General features: G+C 34.9%; 1 protein-coding gene across 1 annotated transcript in view; it reads left to right on the forward strand.

Annotated features, from left to right (window-relative positions):
- PSD3 (pleckstrin and Sec7 domain containing 3) overlaps positions 1-17419 on the forward strand; it is a 440689-nt gene that overhangs the window by 125165 nt on the left and 298105 nt on the right. The gene's annotated exons all lie outside the window — the stretch shown is intronic.

Below are 17419 nucleotides of genomic sequence, written 5' to 3' on the forward strand. Positions count from 1 at the left end.
GCAATATAATCATTTTGGAGAAAAGCCTTAAATTTTTCTGGGGATATGAACCTCCAGTCTTGGGTTTTTTATCTTTTTGCTTAATATTTTCTCTCATTAAGGAAGGTGTCTTAATTGGCCAAATATTCAAAATTTGGGCCTGCCTGGTATTTTGTGATTTCAAATAAAATTCTTACTTTTTGTGGATTTTCCATTCTGTATGTTAAATTTTAGATTTGATTAAAGATGCCTCTTGATTTTAATTAATAATCTAGAGATTCATATTCATTGAACAGCTCAGATTTGTTTGGAAATGTTTCATTGATTTCAAGAAAGGATTTCTGTGATTCTCAATGCATCAGGAGGCTTTTTCACATCTCCATGCCTTATTCATTTAATGGAAGGGGATCCAGAATATAAAAAGGTACTACAAAATTACTGCCTTGGCATGTAACTGGCCAGCATGTTTCAGAGCAAGCCTACTTTTTTCCAAAGTTATGAATCAGTTTGGGAAGAAAATAGAACCATGGCAATGTGTGAGTTTCTCTGTGATAGCTATGAATGGTTGAGATACAAAATCAGTGATTACAGTTAGCTTTGTTCAGTGGAAAGTATTTGAATAATAGTATTTCAAGGTAATTGATACAATTTGGTATAACAAGAAGGAAAAATCCAGGTATTATATGAAGGAGTGTTTCTTGATGACAAAGACTTCATTTCATTTTACTTTTACTCCATGATAAAAATGGAGTTTTTGTAAAACTCAGGGAGTGTTTAAACATATATGTTAGTAAGGCACAAATGGACTAATGAGACCCTTTGCCTTTCCTTCTGGGCCTTACCTAGAATTACCACTGAGTCAGAGAAGGATAATAAGTAGCAGATATAAATAGCCTCAAACAATCAAATATTCAGTAAGTTGTTGAGCATCTTTGACTAATAGAAGGCCATGCATCTTCGTTATTTTCCTACATTAGTCAGACAAATTGAGGTACCAGGTATTGGGTGATTGTACTAATTCTTCCTTACTGTGGAGGACCCAAAGTGCATGAATTGTTTTTGTTGGTTCGAATTTACATATCCATTTTCTCCCTAATTGCTATTTTCCTAATTGTTATTTCAAAATCCATATGAGTCAAAATGATATCTTTATACCAATGTAGGCTGTGAAAGTATATAAAAAGCAATGCTAAATAAGCAAGTAAATAAAATAAATTTGAATTTAGAATGAAGTATGACTTTAAAAAGCAAAATAATGCCAGGGACTTTGCCATTGTCTTTAAATGTTATAAAACATAACAATTGTTAATTAAATGATGAAAGTTTTATTTATACCATACAATAGAAATTCATGGTGTCCTCAAGAAGTTTTTTTGACTTAGTGATCTTTAAACGTGTTGCTCATGAATCTTTCAAATTTTTTTTTTTAATGATTTTATTTATTTATTTGACAGAGAGAGACACAGCAAGAGAGGGAACACAAGCAGGGGGAGTGGGAGAGGGAGAAGCAGGCTCCCCGCAGAGCAGTGAGCCCAATGTGGGACTCGATCCCAGGACCCTGGGATCATGACCCCAGCCTAAGGCAGTCGCTCAACCGACTGAGCCACCCAGGTGCCCTGAATCTTTCAAATTTTGAACAAAGAATAGTATCTTTCTTCCAGTTTAAAGGTGTCCTCTAATTTTTTTCATTAGAAGCTTAAGTAATTAAAAATAATAAGATTTTGTGGTGTTTTCACTTGCTCTCTTATCATTCCCCTCTCCTCAGCTCCACAGTAATCTTGAAAACCAATAGTCTCTCATAGTCACAGTAGCTGTGAAAACCAAAAGCTTAGCATTCACTGGATTGGGCAGTTAGGAGATCCCTCAAAAGCCCCATTCCCGGAATTATCATTATTTGACTTGTCTGGCAGCTCCCTGGAAAACCCTCACTTGCAGAGCTTGTTTTTCTTCGATCTGACTCTATGCTCATTCAGTAAAAACAGTCTTTTCCCCAGAGCATTTGACAGCTGTTCAACATTACTGCTGCATCTGGTGCTAATAGCAGTTGGGCAAACAAGAAGCTGACCAAAAAACTTAAAAGAAAAAGCTGGGAAATATGGCATACTGGTGAACTCTGACATGTTCTTGGGAATCTTTGTCCACCTGTCTGGGAAAAACCTGAGAAGGCTCTAAGCTCTTACCTCTAACAACCCTTGAGATTCTGCATAAACAGAAAGTGAAGACTGCAACAGACTTAAAAACTGTCTCCTGGAGCATTGAAGGTATTCCTTAACATGCACGCAGAACCCAATGACAAAGTCTGGGATACTTATTCATTCAAGGCATTTAAGGAAATCTCTATCCAATAATAAGCTGGCTACTGAGCTAACTGAGGCTTCAGGGGTCACATACAACAAAGAATTAGTTCAGGAAAAGCCACTAAACAAACAATACAGTAACAACAAACAGGTGGGGAAGGGGAATCTGATTTACAGATTTGCCACATTATTTAAAATCCTTAGTTTTCAACAAATAATTATGAGACTTGCAAAGAAATAGGAAAGTATGGGTCATACACAGTAAAAGAAAGCGGTCAATAGAAGCTGTCCTCTGGGAAAGCCAGACATTGAACTTAAAATATTAGAAAAATGGATTAAAAATATTCCACTATGTGCTGCCTACAAGAGGAACATTTTAGATTCAGAGACAGATATGTTGAAAGTTAAAGAATGAAAAAAGTAGTACCATGTAAACAGTAATTGGAAGAGAGCCAGAGTTTCTATGTTAATATCAACAAAATATACTTTAAGACCAGAATTACTAGAGACAAAGATATTTTATAATGATGAAAGGGTCAATGCACCAAGAGGATACAACAATTCTAAATGTAGGAACTTAATAATGTAGCCCTGTAGGGGCACCTGGGTGGCTTACTCAGTTAAGCGTCTACCTTTGGCTCAGGTCATGATCCCAGGGTCCTGGGATCGAGCCCTGCATCGGGCTCCCTGCTCTGTGGGGAGCCTGCTTCTCCCTCTGCCTGCTGCTCCCACTGCTTGTGCTCTCTTTCTCTCTGTCAAATAAATAAATAAAATCTTTAAAAATAATAATATAGCCCTGTAATAAATGGATAAACAACTTGACAAGTGGAAGGTAGCTAATACACCAAAAATCAGAGCACCAAAATATGTAAAGCAAATACAGAACTAAAAGGAGAAATAAATAGCAGTATAGTAATAGTTGGGGCCTTTAATACCCACTATCACCAGTGGATAGATCACTTAGAGAATCAATAAGGAAACAGTGGATTTGAACAATAGTATAGGCCTGATAGGACCTAGGACACATATACATTCTGACATATATGTTCCATTCAATAGCAGTAGAATACATATTACTTTTAAATCACACATGGTGCATTATCTAGGAACAATCACATGTTAGGCTGCAAAACAAGTCTCAAGAAATAGAAGATGATAAAAATTATAGCAAGTACCTTTTCTGACCACAAAGGTCAGAAAATGAAAATAGAAATCAATAACAGGAGGAAAGCTGGAAAATTCACAAATATATGGAAATTAACAAATAGTGGATCAAAGAAGAAATCAAAAAGGAAATGAAAAAGTATCTTGACAATTAAAAATGGAAACACAATCTACTAAAACTTATGGGATGCAGCGTAAACAGTTCTAATAGGAAACTATAGCTGTCAGCAATATGTCAAGAAAAAAGAAAGATCTCAAACAACCTAACCTTACATCTCAAGGAACTAAAAGAAGAACAAACTAAGCCCACTGTTAGCAAAAGAAAGGAAATAATAAAGATAAGAGCAGAAATAAATGGAATAGAAAATAGGAAAGCAATAGAAAAGATTAACAAAACTGAGTTGGTTCTTTGAAACAATAACAAAATTGACAAACAGGTAGACTAACCAAAAGTAAAAGAGAGGACTCCTAAATAGATAAAATTATAAATGAAAGAGGAGACATTACAATAGATACCACAGAAATAAAAAGAATTATGAGAAACTACTATTAACAAATACACTCCAACTTACTGGACAACCTATAATAAATGGATAAAATTTCTAGAAACATATAGTCCACCAAGGAAATAGAAAACCTGAACAGACCAGTAATGAGTAAGGAGATTGATTCAGTATCAAAAATCTCCTAACAAAGATAAGCCCAGCACCAGATGGTTACACTGGTGAATTCAAACATTTAAAGAAGGATTAATGCCAGTCCTTGTCAAACTTCCAAAAAATTAAAGAGGAAGAGGGAACACTTCCAAAATCATTTACAAGAACAGCATTACCCTGATATAAAAGCCAGATAAGGTCAGTATAAGAAAAGAAAATTACAGGCCACCGATGAAGACATGCAAAAATTCTCGAAATACTAGCAAGCCACATTTAAGAGCACATTAAAAGGAACATACACTGTGATCAAGTGGGATTCATTTCTAGGAGGCAAGGATGTTTCATCATACACAGATCAATAAATATGATATGTTACATTAATAGAATGAAAGAAAAATTATATAATCATCTTAATAGATGCAGAAAAAGCATTTAACAAAACTTGTTATCATTTCATGATAAAAACTCTTAATACTTTGGGTATGGAAGTATGTCCACTGCTAACATCATACTCCATGGTGAAATGATGAAAATTTTTCCTTTAAGAATGAGCACTGTGAATTGTGTAAGACTGTTGAATCACAGACCTGTACCTCTGAAACAAATGATACATTATATGTTTTAAAAGAAAAAAGAAGAAGAAGAAGAAGATAGCAGGAGGGGAAGAATGAAGGGGGGGAATCGGAGGAGGAGCTGAACCATGAGAGACTATGGACTCTGAGAAACAAACTGAGGGTTCTAGAGGGGGGGGCGGATGGGTTAGCCTGGTGATGGGTATTAAAGAGGGCACGTATTGCATGGAGCACTGGGTGTTATACGCAAACAATGAATCATGGAACACTACATCAAAAACTAATGATGTAATGTATGGTGATTAACATAACATAATAATTAAAAAAAAAATGAGGCAAGTGTTTTCATTCTCACTATGCCTATTCAACTTAGTAATGCAAATCCTAGCCATAGCAATCAAACAAGGAAAAGAAATTAAAAGAATCCAAATGGGAAAGAAAAAAGTAAAATCATCTGTTGGCAAATGACATTCTTAAATACAGAAGACTAAAGACTAGACTCTACACACACAAAAATGTTAGAACTAATAAAGGAACTCAGTAAAGATTGAAGATAAAAAGTTAATATGCAAAAAATCATTTGGGTTTGTATACACTAATGACAGAGTATCTGAAAAAGAAGTAAAACAATGCCAGTCACAATATTATCAAAAACAATGAAATACTTAGGAATAAAAGGAGGTGAAAGATCTGTACACTGAAAACTAGAAGACATTGATGAAGGAAATTGAAGATACAAATACATGGAAAGATGTCCCATATTCATAATTGGAATAATTAATATTGTTAAGATGTCCATAGTACCTAAAGTCATCTATAGATCCAATGCAATCCCTATTCAGATTTCAATGGCAATTTTTACAGAAAAGGAAAAACAACCCTAAAATTTATATGGTACCACAAAAAACCCCAGGGAGCCAAAACAATTTTGAGAAAGAAGAACAAAGCCAGATATATCACATTTCTGGATTTCAAACTACAAAGTTATAGTAATTAAAACAGTATGGTACTGGCATAAAAATAGACACATAAACCAATGGAACAGAATTCAGAGCCCAGAAATGAACTGACATATATACAGTCAACTTACATAAATTGATATATGTGTGTGTCTATATGTATATAAATATTTTTTAGAGAGCGTGAGCAGGGGTGGGGAAGGGGTAGAGGGAGGGGGTGAGAATCTTAAACAGACTCCACACTGACCACAGAGCCTGACATGGGGCTCAGTCTTGCAACCCTGAGATCATGATTTGAGCTGAAATCAAGAATTAGACACTTAACTGACTGAGCCACCCAGGTGCCCCACAATCAACTAATATTTGACAGGGGAGCTAAGAATACTCTATGCAGTAATGATTGTCTCTACAATAAATGGTATTGGGAAAACTGGTTATCCACATGCCAAAAATGAAATGTCTCTACAATAAATGGTATTGGGAAAACTGGTTATCCACATGCCAAAAATGAAACTGGACCCCTATCTTACACAACTCACAGAATTAACTCAAGTGGATTAAAGACTTACGTGTAAGGCCTAAAACCATAAAATCCTGGAAGAAAACATTGGAAAAAAGCTCCTTGACGTTGGTTTTAGAAATGATTTTTTTAATCTGACACCAAAGCAAAAGCAACAGGCAAAAATAGGTAAGTGGGACTACAGCAGAATAAGAAGTTTGTACAGCAAGGGAAACCACCATCTAAATGAAAAGGCAGCCTATGAAATGAGAGGAAATATTTGTATATCATATATCTGATAAGAGATTAATATCCAAAAAATATCAGGAACTCCTACAACTCAAGAGCAAGGAAAAACAACTAAAATTGGGAAAGGAACTGAACTTTTCCAAGGAAGATCTATTCAGATTGTCAACAGATACATGAAAAGATGCTCACCATCACTTACCATCAGGAAATGCAAATCAAACACTGAGATATTACCTCACAGCTGTTAAAATGGCTGTTATCAAAAAGAGAAGAGGAAACAAGTGCTGGTGAAGATTTGTAGGAAAGGGAACCTGTGTGCATTGTTGGTAGGAATGTAAATTGGTGCCTCTTGTCACTTCTATGTACCATATTGAAGATTTTAACTAGAGTAACTAGGCAAGGAAAAAACATATCAAGATTAGAAAGGAATAAGTAAAACTAACTCTGCAGAAGACTTGATCTTGTATTTAGAAAATCTTAAGGAATCTACAAAAAAAACCCTTAAAAATCTCAAAAATAAGTTCAGCAAGGCTGCAGAATAAAAGTTGAATGTTCAAAGAGCAATATTTCTATATATCAGTAATGAATACTATGAAAATGAAATTCATTTACAGAAGCATCAGAAATACTAAGATACTTAAGAGTAAACTTAAAATAAGACTGATATATTGATGTTGAAAACTATAAAACGTTGTTCAAAGAAATCAAGTGGAAAGTTATCCCATGGTCATCCCATGGGGATTGGGACACTTAATGTTAAAGTGGCATACTCTCCAAAATGATCTTAAGAGTCAGTACAGTCACTGTCAAAACCCCAGTTGGCCTTTTTCAGCAGGGGCTTGGGGGAGGTGGGTGGGTGGGTGGTTGTCAATCTTAAAATTCATGCAGAAAGGCCAAAAAAATCTAGAGCACAGAAATAACTTGGAGGACTTGTACTTTTTGATTGCAAAACTTATACAAAACAGTGCTAAAAGAAATTAAAGAAGACACAAATAAGTGGAAAGACTTCCCATGTTCATGGATTGGAAGACAATATTGTTAAGATGTCCATACCACCCAAAGTGATCTGTAGATTCAATACAGTTAGTATCAAGATCCCAATGGCATATTTTGCAGAAATAGAAAAAAAAAAATCCTAAAATTCATATGAATTCTTAAGGTACTGTGGATAGCCCAAATAGCTTTGGAAAAAAATGGAGGACTCACACGTCCTGATTCCAGAATAATAGTGTAAGGCTACAATAACCATAAGAGTGTGATACTGACATAGACAGGCAAATAGATCAATGGATTGGAATACACAGTGCAAAGATAGACCCTTGCATATTTGGTCTAATGATCTTCAACAAGGATGCCAAGACCACTCAATGGGAAAGGACAGTCAGTCTCTTCAAATTGTGTTGGGAATAAAGGATACCCAAGGCAGAAAAATGAAGTTGGACCTTTATACCATATAAAAAATTAACTCAAAATGGATTAACAATCTAAATACAAGACCTAAAACTATAAAACTCCTAGAAGAAAACATGACGTTGGACCTAGCAGTGATTTCTTGGCTATGATACACAAGCACAGGCAAAGCACAGGCAACAAAAGCAAAAACAGACAAACAGGTTACATCAAACTTTTGTGCATGAAAGGACACAGTGGAGTTAAATGGCTGCGAATGGAATGGAAGAAAATATTTGCAAATTATTTATATGGTGAGGAGTTAATATCCTGTATATGTACGAAAACTCTGTAATAAAATCAAGGATGAAGGTAGACAAAGTAGTTATTGGAAACATAAAATTACAACAACTAGTTAATGGAAACATAAAAGGATGTAAAATGTGTCATCAAAAATATAAAGTGTGGATGAGGAAAGTAAAATGGTAAAGCTTTGGAATGTGTTTAAAATTAAGTTGTTTTTTTTTTTTTTTTTTTTTTTAAAGGTTTTATTTATTTTTTTGACAGAGAGAGACATAGCGAGAGCAGGAACACAAGCAGGGGGAGTGGGAGAGGAGAAGCAGGCTTCCCGCGGAGCAGGGAGCCCGATGCGGGGCTCGATCCCAGGACTCCGGGATCATGACCTGAGCCGAAGGCAGACGCTTAACGACTGAGCCACCCAGGCGCCCTAAAATTAAGTTTTTAGCAGCATTATCTACAGCCACCAAATTATGGAAACAGGTCCCAAGTATCCATTGACTGATGAATGGATAAAAAAGAATGAAATCCTGCCATTTGCAACGACATGGGTGGAACTAGAGACTGTTATGTTAAACAAAATAAGTCAGGGAAAGACAAATACCATATGATTTCACTCATATGTATAATTTATGAAACAAAACAAACAAAGGGGATTAAAAGAGGGCGAGAGCAAACCAAGAAACAGATTCTTAACTATAGAGAACAAACTGATGGTTCCCAGAGGAAAGATGGGGAGGGGGGCATGGGTAAAATAGATGATGGGGATTAAGGAATGCACTTGCTGTGATGAACACCTGATGTTGTGTGGAAGTGTTGAATCACTGTATTGTATACCTGAAACTAAAATACACTGTATGTTAACTAACTGGAATTTAAATAAAAACTATAAAAAATAAAATTTGCTATCAACTTAAAACAGGCTGATGTTTACATAAGATATTTTATGTGAACCTCACAGTAACCACAAGGAAAAAAACTTACAGTAAATAGACAAAAATGAGAAATGAATCTAAACAAAACTTGAAATAAAACCATCAAGCCACAAGGGAAGAGAGAAAGAGAAGAAAGGAACAGAGAAGAACTACAAAATAGCCAGAAAACAGTGAACAAGATGGCAATAAGTATATGCTTATCAATAGTTACTTTCAATATAAATGGACTCAATTCACCAATCAGAAGACATGGAGTGGCTGAATGGGTAAGGAAACAAGAGTCATCTACATGCTGCCTATAGGAGACTCACTCCAGAAGTAAGGACACATGCAGAAAAGTGAGGGGATGGAAAAAGATATTCCATGGAAATGGATATGAAATGAAAGCTGGAGTAGGTATACTCATATCAGACGAGTAGACTTTAAAAGACTATAAGTAGGTATACTTACGTCAGATAGAGTAGACTTTAAAGACTGTAATAAAAACAGAGAAGGGCATTGCACAGTCTTAAAGGGGTCAATATAGTAGGAAGATACAACACTTACAAATATATATGCCCTCAACGTAGGAGCACCAAGATCTATAAAGTAAATATTACCAGACCTAGAGGGAGAAACTGAAAGCAGTGCAATAACAGTAGTGTTTCAATAATGGACAGACCATTCAGACAAGAGATCAAGATGGAAACATCAGGCTTAAATGACACATTAGACCAGATGGATCTAATAACTATATACAGAACATTCCATCCAAAAGCAGCAGAATGCACAAACTTCTCAAGTGCACATGGAACATTCTCCAAAGGTAGATCACATGTTGAGTCACAAAACAATTCTCAGTAAATTCAAGAAAACTGAAATCATATCAAACATTTTTTCCAATCATAATGCTATGAAACTAGAAATTAATTACAAGAAGAAAATGAGTAAAAAAATTCACAAAACTTGGAGATTAAACAATAAGGTACTGAACAACCAGGGGTCATTAAATAAATCAAAAGAGAAAGAAAAAAATACCTAGAGACACATAAACAGAAATATGACATATCAAAATTTATGGGATGCAGCAATCCCAAATCTAAAACACCTAGCAAAAATGGTTCTAAGAAGGAAGTTCATAGCAATATAGACCTACTTCAAGAAACAAGAAAAACCTCAAACAATCTAGCTTTACACCTAAGAGAACAAGAGAAAGAAGAGCAAAGCCCAACATTGATAGAAAGATCAGAGAGGAAATAAATGAAATAGAGCCTAAAAAGACAATAGAAAAGGAATCAGTGAAACTAAGAACTGGTTCTTTGAAAATATAAACAAAATCCATAAACTCTTAAGCTTGACTAACCAAGAAAAAAAGAGGACTCAAATAAGAGATGAAAGGGAAGTTAAAACTGATATCCCAGAAATACAAAAGATCTTAAGAGACTAATGAACAATTAATATGTCAACAAGGTGGACAACCTAGAAGAAACAGATAAATTCCTAGAAACATACAATCTTTCAAGACTGAATATGAAGAAATATAAATTTTAATAGACTTTTACCAGTAAGGAAATTAAAACAGTAATCAGAAAGCTCTCAAAAAATGAAAGTTCAGGATCAGATGGCTTCATTGGCAAATTCTATCAAACGTACAAAGAAGATTTAATATTCTTCTCAAATTCTTCCAAAAAATTGGAGAGGAGGGAACCTTTTCCAACACATTTTACAAAGCCAGCATTATCCTGATACCAAACCTAGACAGGGATACCACAAAAAAAAAGGAAAATTATAGGTCAATATCCTTGATGAACATAGAAGCAAAAATCCTCAACAAAGTATTAGTAAACTGATCCAGTAATACGTTAAAAAGATTATACACCATGATCAAGTGGCGTTTATTTGGGGGATGCAAGGATGGTTCAACATCTGCAAATCAATGTGATCTATTAACAAAGTGTATGATAAAAATCATGTGACATCTCAATAGACACAGAAAAAGCATATGATAAAATTCAACATTCATTTATGAGAAAAACTCAACAGAGTGCAAATAGAGGGAACGTACCTAAACAATAAAAGCCATATATCACAATCCCAGAGCTAGCATCATACCCAACAGCAGCTGAAGGCTTTTCCTCTAAGAACAGGAACAAGACAGGGTTGCCCACTCCTATCACTTTAATTAAATATAGTATTAGAAGTCCTAGGTACAGCAGTTAGACAAGAAAAAGAAATAAAAGACATCCAAATCAGAAAGGCAGAAGTAGAACTGTTTTCACAGATGACATGCTACTACATATAGAAAACCCTGAAAATCCACCAAAATCTGGTCCATTGGAACTGATAAATGAATTCAATAAAGTTGCAGGACACAAAATCAATATACAGAAATCCATGGCATTTTTATATGCTAATAAAACATCAGAAAGATAAATTAAGAAAACAATCCCATTTATAATTGCAAACAGTCACAAAGAATAATATACCCAGGAATGAATTTAACTACAAAGGTGAAAGACCTATACTCTGAAAACTATAAGACGCTGATAAAATAAATTGAAGATGACATGAATAAATGGAAAGATATTCCATACTCAGGGATTGAAAAAATTACTATTGTTAAAATGTCCATACTACTTAAAATAATCTACAGATTCAGTTCAATACCAGTCAAAATCCTAATGGCATACTTCACAGAACTAGAACAAGTAATTGTAAAATTTGTTTGGAACCACAAAAGTTTCTGAAGAGTCAAAGTGATCCTGAGAAAGAACAAAGTTGGAGGTATCATGCTACCTGACTTCAAACTGTAATACAAAACGGTAATAATCAAAAAGTATGTTATTGGTATAAAAATAGACACACAGATTAGTGGAATGAAATTGAAAGCCCCAAAATAAATCCACACATATATGGACAATTAAACTACAAAAAAGGAATCAAGAATATACAATGGGGAAAGGATAGTCTCTTCAATAAAGAGTGCTGGGAAAACTGTACAGCTACATGCAAGATAATGAAACTATACCCACTACCACCTTATACCATACACAAAAATTAACTCAAAATGGATTAAAGACTTGAATGTAAGACCTGAAACCATAAAATTCCTAGAAGAAAACATAGGAAACTCCTAGACATCAGTTCTAGTGATGTCTTTTTGGACCTGACTCCCAAGATGAGAAACAAAAGCAAAAATAAACAAAAATGGGACTATATGAAACTAAAAAGCTTCTGGAAAGGAAAACCATCATTAAATCATAAAGGCAACCTACTGAATGCAAGAATATATTTGCAAACCATATATCCGATATGGGGTTAATATCCTTTATATATAAGGAACTCCTATAACTCAACAAAACCCAAATCTGAATAGACATTTTTCCAGAGAAGACAAAGGGCAAATGAGAAGATGCTCAGCATGCTCAGCATCACTAATTTTTAGGGAAATGCAAATCAAAACCAAGTGAGATATCACCTCACACCTGTTAGAATGGCTGTTATTGAATGACAAGACAAGAAATAAGTGCCAGATAGAATGTGGGAGAAAGGGAACCCTCACACACTGCTGGGATTGTAAATTGGTGTACCCACTATGGAAAACATTATGGAGATTCCTCAAGAAATTAAGAATAGAACTACCATATGACTCAGCTATTCTACTTCTCTGTATTTTTTCGAAGAATACAAAAACACTAAAAAATACGCGTGCATCCCTATGTTCCTAACCCAGATATGGAAACAGGCTAAATATCCATCAGTAGACAAATGGAAAAAGAAGATGTGGTATGTATGTATGTATGTGTGTGTATGTACAATGGAATATTAGCCATAAAAAGAATGAAATGTTGCCATTTGAGACAACATGGATGGACCTTGAGTGTATTATCCTAAGCAAAATAAGTCAGATGCAGAAAGACAAATACAGTGTGATCCCCTCATATTTGGGAAGTTAGAAAATAAATGAACAAACAAAACAAACTCATAGATACAGAAAACAGAGTAGTGCTTACCAGAGTGTAAGGGGATTGGGGAGTGGGTGAAACGGGTAAAGGAGATCAACTGTATGGTGATGGGTGGTAAATGGACTTGTGGTGGTGATCATTTGGTAGTGTATGCAGATGTCAAGTTACAAAGCTGTGCACTTGAAACATATATATTATATACACACACACACACATAACATTTATACATACATATATGTGCATAGAAGAAAGTACTCTATGATTCCACTTATGTAAAATATCTAAAGCAGTCAAATTCAGAGAAACAGAAAGAATGATTGTTACCAGAGGCTCAGGGGAGGGGAAGAGGGTAGTTGTTTGTTTGTTTATTTATTTATTTATTTATTTATTTATTTATTTATTTATTTATTTTTTAGAGAGCGAGCGAGAGAGAAACAGCATGAGAGGGGCGAGGGTCAGAGGGAGAAGCAGGCTCCCCGCTGAGCCGGGAGCCCGATGCGGGACTCGATCCCAGGACCCCGGGATCATGACCTGAGCCGAAGGCAGACGCTTAACCATCTGAGCCACCCAGGCGCCCGAGGGTAGTTGTTTTTTAATGGGTATAGAGTTTAAGATTTGCAAGATGCAAAAGTTCTGAAAGTCTGTTTTATAGCCATGTGAATATACTTAACACTACTGAACTCTACACTTAAATATGGTTAAGATGGTAAATTTTTTCTATGTATTTTTTAGCCACAGTAAAGTACAAAGGCAAAAACAACTTACTACAAAGCTACAAGAATCAAGAGAGTATTATACCGGCATCTAGTCATATGTCTAGGTCAATATAATAGAATTGAGAATTTGTACTAAACCCTTACATTTATGGTCAGTTGATTTTCAACAAGGATGCCAAGATTATTCAGTGGGAGAAAGAACAGCCTTTTCAACATATGGTGTTGGGATAGCCACATGGAAAAGAATGAACTTGGGTATGTTTTTCCTGTACAAAAATTATTGCAATATGGATCAAATATCTGAATGTAAGAGCTAACTGTAACATTTTTTGAAAGCATAGGAATAAGTCTTTCTGATCTTGGATTAGGCAATAATTTGTTAATTTGACAATAGAAACACAAGCAGCAAAAGAAAAAAATACATAAACTGGATTTCACTGAGATCAAAACTTTCTGTGCTTCAAACAACACCATCAAGAAAAGATAACCCACAGAATAGGAGAAAACATTTTCAAAGTAGGTAGCTGATAAGGAGTTTTGTATCCAGAATATATAAATAACTCCTACAACTGAACAAGAAAAGACAAATGACTCAATAAGAAAAGGGCAAAGAGTTTAAGAAGGCATTTCTTCAAAGGATATACACAAATGGCCAATATGTGCATGGAAAGGATGAACATCATTAGTCATTAGGGAGTTGCAAATCAGAACTACAAGATGGCAATTCATATCTACTAGAAATGGCTAAAATAAAAAAGATAAATGTTGGCAAGGATGTGGGGAAATTGAAACTCACACTTTTAGTGGCGATGTAAACTGGTGTGGTCTGTTTGGAAAAAATTCTGACAGTTCTTCAGATGTTTAAACATAGAGTTACCGTACGACCTAGCATTCCTACTCCTGAGTTATATATATAGGAGGAATAAAAACATATGTCTACACAAAAACTTTACACAAATATTTATAGCAACATTATTCATAATAACCAAAATGTGGTAACAGTTCAGTCAGCCATCAACTTCTGAATGGAAAATTTGTTATATTCATACAGTGGAATGTTATTTTGCAATAAAATACTGATCCATGCTAGAATATGGATGTACCTTGAAAAAAATATGGTAGATGAAAGAAGCCAGTCAAAAAAGGCCATGCCCCTCCCCCACACGTGCTCGCTCTCTCAAATAAATAAATAAAATATTTTTTAAGAAAAAGAAAGGAAAAAAAAGGCCATGATTCCATTTATGTGAAATGTTCCTGCACAGGCAAATCCATACAAATAAAAAGATTAGTGGTTGCCAGGAGATGGGTATTGGGAATGGGAGGAGAGATATGGGAGCTGACTGTTAATGGATATGGGGTATCTTTTGGGGTGATGACAATGTTCTGAATTTAGATAGTGGTGATGGCTGCAGAATTCTATCAATATATTAAGAATTACTGAATTGTAGGGGCACCTGGGTGGCTCAGTAGGTTGAATGGTGGACTCCTGATTTCAGCTCAGGTCATGATCTCAGTTGGGTTCTGCGCTCAGCGCAGAGTCTGCTTGTCCCTCTCCCTCCCCCTCTGCCCCTCCCCCTGCTTGCCTTTGCTCTCTCACAAATAAATAAATAAAAATTACTGAATTGTATAATTCAAAAGGGTGAATGTTACGTGGATTATATTTCAGTAAAGCTGGTATTTGTAAAAAGTTAACAGTGAGCGGACACTCCATATAAAAAAGTCAACTCTTTATTTAACCTTTTTTTCCTCCTAATAGTCATAATTGCTTAATTTTCCAGTTTTTTTCCTCATGTAACATGTTTTTATACTTGGGAGTCTTTTATTCATTATTTGATACTTACTTGTAACAAAATATCTCATGAATATAAAATACAACAAATGTTTAAATATAAATCATTCTTCAAGAAATTTTTGCTATGAACAATATAAAGTTGATTTAAAAAAGATAGTGTTACAAATATTTGAATTCACCAGATCACATGTTAAAGAAAATTTTGGTTTTTAACTGATGGTTAAATCATGTCATCTTTTGATTTTGAGAATTGGAAACTGCCTGACTTGGAAAAGAATTTGTTATGTAGTCATTATTCATTCATTTTCTCGGCTCCTCAGAACATAACCAGAAAGTCCTTGTCAAGTCATATCAAAATGACTATTGAATATACTTGTTACTTTTTACCTTAAGGTACCTTTTGTTTTTTTTATTACTATGTTCAGTTAGCCAACATATGGTACATGCACCTTTTTGGATCTGATACATTTGATAAGGACTGGGAAGGTTGAGATATTGTGTTTTTCAATATAATGTTGGGAAAAAGTATTTTTTATTAAAGTTTCTGTGCTTTAAATAAATTTTTCATCAGAACTTAGGGCTGCAGATTTAACTTACTTAAAATAATTGGCAAAGTCAGTTCTCATTGTTAAAACATTCATCCAGTCATGTAAAGTCTGACTATGCCCTCTTTGCTGATGGAAGAGGCAAGGTTTTTAACAACAGTTAGTTAGCACTTTCACTCTAACTAATTAGATAGGATCAGTTGGATGATTTGTTTCATGTTATAAGGTAGAAGAGCAGCTGTGAGAGGGGGAGCGGGAAGCGATTACTTTAAGACACATAGGTGTATATGTCCCCAGGCAGATCTGTATTTTTGAAGTTAAGGTTTTATATACATACTCTCAAAACTATCTATGGCTTTGCATCCCTTTTAAAGTCTTAATATTTTTCCTCAACTTGAAGACTAATGTCCTACTCCACTCTTAGTCTTTTCTGAAAAATAGCCTCACAGAATATACATTTTATTTGTATGCATATTATGTACGAGGATATTAATATGTTGGTACACTTCATATTCACTTGGACCACATTTGCCAGAGATCCCATGCGGGTGCGTGTATATTCCACACCCCTCTCCTGCACTCAGGATGGATTTCTGTTGGTGTCAAATTGAGCCTCTGAATCCTCTCTGACTAGCAGCTCTTACTAGTTGACTGAGGCTGGCATAGGAGTTTTATTAGTTTTCTCAGTCTAACATATTTGTATCTTCTCTTTTTTTGTTAGTTTATATTTTCTGTTTGCTTTTTTTTCATTTTGTTTATTAATCTGATTTTTTGGTTAAACTCATTCTTAAATCTTAAACTTATTCTTAAACTTAATCTTAAATGTGTTTGGAGACAATTTTCCATGGATCTCTTGCATTTCTGTACATTTTGTGAACAGAAGCTTTGGTTGCCTTTGTTCTGTTCTATTTTTTCAAAATTGTTTCTGTAGTGAGCAGTTTGGAAAATATAGTGACTTTAGAGCAATGGATAGGTTTGCTTATAGCCTTGGATGAGAACAGTCGGTTTCTTATTTAGAGCAAAAGCAATAGGCATGCTTACCGTCCATTACAAATATTCAGATTCCCGAATCTCGGGGCTCCTTTCCTGTATCACAACCCACTGTGTGTGCATGTCATCTGGCCCTGTTCAGGTTCTGTGAGAATTGGGACTCAGGAAACTGGAGCAAGAAAATGCTAATATTTTGGCTACTCCTGTTGTTATAAAAAAATTCCTGTGCCTCCGACTCAGGAATCTTACTTCATCTGCCAACATGTGAGATTGTGGTAGACTAGTTTGTTAGCTTGAAAGTGGGCTAGAATCTCAGATCCTTCACAGTTCTTGACAATATGTAGGAAATAAAAATAAACAAGCAAATAAATAGCTATCAGAGTTCAGCCCAGAAATGTCATTTTATCCATGTTTTCCATTAAAAACTACCTTATAT

The sequence above is a fragment of the Neomonachus schauinslandi genome, chromosome 2 (assembly GCF_002201575.2).
Source record: "Neomonachus schauinslandi chromosome 2, ASM220157v2, whole genome shotgun sequence".
NCBI lineage: Eukaryota > Metazoa > Chordata > Mammalia > Carnivora > Phocidae > Neomonachus > Neomonachus schauinslandi.